The 3,412-nt window shown below is 42.8% G+C and overlaps 1 pseudogene; it reads left to right on the top strand.

The window, feature by feature from the left end:
• Positions 1-1,238: 1,238 nt before the first annotated feature.
• Positions 1,239-3,412, top strand: part of LOC102255586 — a 4,207-nt pseudogene continuing 2,033 nt past the window's right edge.

The following is a 3,412-nucleotide window of genomic DNA, read 5'->3' as shown; positions in this document are numbered from 1 at the left end:
GAGATAGGCATTATTATTATCTCCATAATACCATGAAGAATATTAGACTCAGAGATTAAGCAACTTTCCCAAAGTCACACATTGAGAATAGAACTGAATGAGAAACCAGAAAGGATTCCCAAGTGAGGAAAAGCTACCAATTATGGTGAAATTGACATAATTTTGACTATGAATTTTGTGGTATTGCCTTAGCTTGGATTGCCTAATAAGCAGAGCCTGAGGCAAGGAGATTATGGTACTTCTCCTGAATTAGGGAATGCATTTCCAGTCGAGAGGGATAAGGAGATTGTAGCAGAAAAGGGGGAGCCACCCTGGCCGGTTTGGCTCAGTGGATAGAGTGTCAGCCTGAGGACTGAAAAGTCCCTGGTTCGATTCCAGTGAAGGGCACATGCCCACCCGGGTTGTGGGCTCAATCCCCAGTAGGGGGTGTGCAGGAGGCAGCGATCAATGATTCTCATCATTGATGTTTCTATCTCTTTCTCTCTCCCTCTCCCTTCCTCTCTGAAATAAATAAAAATATTTTTAAAAAAAGAAAAAGAAAAGGGGGAGCCAATGTGAGACTATCTTATCAGGTTGGCAGCTGCAAAGTGAGACAGTGTTCATGTCCACAGGATCATCCTCCAGGAAGTCACTTAAATTGTATCTCAAAATAGTCCTGAGAGAGAAAGGGGGAAGAATTTATCTGCTTGCAGTCAACTCGTGTGGTATTAACTCCTGGTACTTCTGGGTTTCACAGATGTAGGTCACAGGCAGAATCTGGTGACATTCTGTATCTTGGCATTAATACCTCCCCACGATGGGAGGCGAGAGGCACATGGTGCAGCTTGAGGTGGGGCACTGTTGGCAGAAGCCCATAAAGAACTACTGGTCTGGAAACAAGAGATGGGGGAGGCTGAGAGGATCCAATGTTGCCTCAAAGCTGTCTGAGACACAAATGTGCTTCTTTTCAACTTAGTTCTAGGAGTTCTAAGTGGCTGTGGTATCTGTTAATGACTAAGGTGCAGAAGCCTCGCTTGGAGTTCTATTGTAGACACTGAAGTGAGTTCTCATGCTCTAGTCCAGAAAGCAGAGTCTTCAGGCACCTTGGACCAGCAGCAGTTATAAAGCACAAAAAGAGCTCAGAGTACAAGGGATGAATATAAAATAGCCACTTCGTTAATTCCTCCAAGAATGTTAACCAGGGGGTCCTGGAGGTTCCTGAGAAGGGAATTCTCTTTCCTGGAGCAGGAAGTGCAACGATGGTGTGGTTTCATCTAGGTTGGAGCACCTGGATTAAGACCATCGAACTGGATAGAATGCCATTGCATAGCGACCTGCCTAGAGTCTGATAGAATGTCTTGCTCCCGTGCAATGACTTCAGAAAGCAAGATCCCCTTTGTTTTGGATACGATCAGCAAGATACTATCAGCTCCAAGACCACCGGGAGTCTGTGACAGTTACAATTAGTTTCAGTTAAAATAAAAATTCAAGGATTCAGTGAAAATTAGTGATGGATTGAGCGTTGGCCTGCAGACTGAAGGGTCCCTGGAAGCAATTGCCTGGAAGCAATCCCTTACAAATCCCTCTATTTGTAAGGAAAGTGGGTCCTGATAAGGAAGCCTAAGTCATCTGACTGCCACCTTGCTGCAAGGGCAACTGGGAAAGTATCTGTCATTTTCAACTACTGCAGTGGGCGGCAATCTCTGCCTCACGGATTGGAAGAAGTACCCAGACATAGGAAGAGGGTTCAGATTCTAGGTGGCCAAAGAGAATGTCAGATGTCCGTTTATGCCTCCATTCCCTTTCCTGTTGACTGAATCTTTGCCTGGTACCAGTGGTTTCCTTATAGCTACATCCCTCATGTCTACTTGGTTTTTGCCAGACTTCCTTGATAACTAGCAAAGTCAAAAGAGCGAAGTCATGTCAGATATAACCTTGCAGGTCGACCCAACACTTCCCTGCTTGGTTTGTCCAATAGCTGCCCAAGCCCAGAATATGATGCTCTGCGAACAAACCTGTCACACGGAATCTGAACATTGGAACCACTCGCAGAAACAGCCACATAACACATAGTAAGCCAACTCCCCTGTGGAGTGTAATGCTGATTTATTGTGATGCAGGAGACCTGCGTCATGTCCACAGGATCATCCTCCAGGAAGTCACTTAAATTGTATCTCAAAATAGTCCTGAGAGAGAAAAGGGGAAGAATTTATCTGCTTGCTGTCAACTCATGTGGTATTAACTCCTGGTACTTCTGGGTGACAGCCCTTGCTCTCACATTAACCAAGTGTATGACCTTGATAAAGTGACCTCTTCACTTTGTATTTGGTTTTTCTAATTTAAAAAAAATTGTTTTTTAAAGAAAGAGCCATTGGAGTCAGAATAGGGGAAAGAAACAGCTAACACATGGGAGTGCTGATCACGTACAGGGAGCTTTACTTTTAGTCTTTACGAGATGAGACAGGCGGTGGTATCTTGATTTTGCTGATGAAGAAACTGAGACAGAGGGGTCAGGTCTTCCCAAAAGTCGTAGAGTTAACAAGTTGCTGAGCCAGGATTTGAGCCAGTTTCATCCAACCTCTAACTCTTTGTTCTTTCTTTGTTTCTTTTTTGAAAACAAATTTTGAATTACACAAACAATGGGAGTATTACTTGTAAAAAATTAAAGTGTTTCTGAAAAGGCTAATGTTTCCTTGGACAACTGCCCTTCCTCTCCCCTCCCCATCCTGACAAACCTCTTGTCACCATACATAACCCCTCGTCATTTTAGTGTGTATCCCTCCAGAGTTTTTCCTATGCATTTATACACTACACACACAACCCTAGCGTATAATTTTGTTTAATTATGTATGTGTATGTTTTTCTATAAACAATGATGGTATCATTCTGCAAACATCTTCATGTAGCTTGCTTTTCCATTTAACTCTAAGTCTTGGAGACCTAGTTATGTTAGTACATAGAGAGCTATGTCTTTTAGCTGCTGCATAGTATTTCACAGCATAAAGATACAAATTTATTTAGCCAGTTCCAGACTGAGGGGTATTCAAATTGTTTGTTGTTAAGCCATGTTTCTATTTCAACATAGAGTCTGTTCCCAGCTTCCAGAGATTAGTTCTATGGCCTCTTTTAACTCAAAATCTGTGACATAAAGGAAATGAGGATGAGTCTGAGGATATAATAGTTCACTTCCAAAGAACTCATTTATTAGGCACTAAAATAGCACCAAATTGTGAAATATATATGTTACCATTAAAAGCACAGAGACAGTCTGGCTGGCATGGCTCAGTGGTTGAGCATCGACCTATGAACCAGGAAGTCTCGGTTTGATCTCTGGTCAGGGCACATGCCTGGGATATGGGTTTGTTCCCTAGTTTGGGATGTATCTCTCTCATCATTGATGTTTCTCTCTCTCTCTCTCTCTCTCTCTCTCTCT

Source organism: Myotis brandtii, unplaced genomic scaffold (assembly GCF_000412655.1).
Source record: "Myotis brandtii unplaced genomic scaffold, ASM41265v1 scaffold2204, whole genome shotgun sequence".
NCBI classification, from domain to species: domain Eukaryota; kingdom Metazoa; phylum Chordata; class Mammalia; order Chiroptera; family Vespertilionidae; genus Myotis; species Myotis brandtii.
This window is presented reverse-complemented; position numbering and strand designations above follow the sequence as displayed.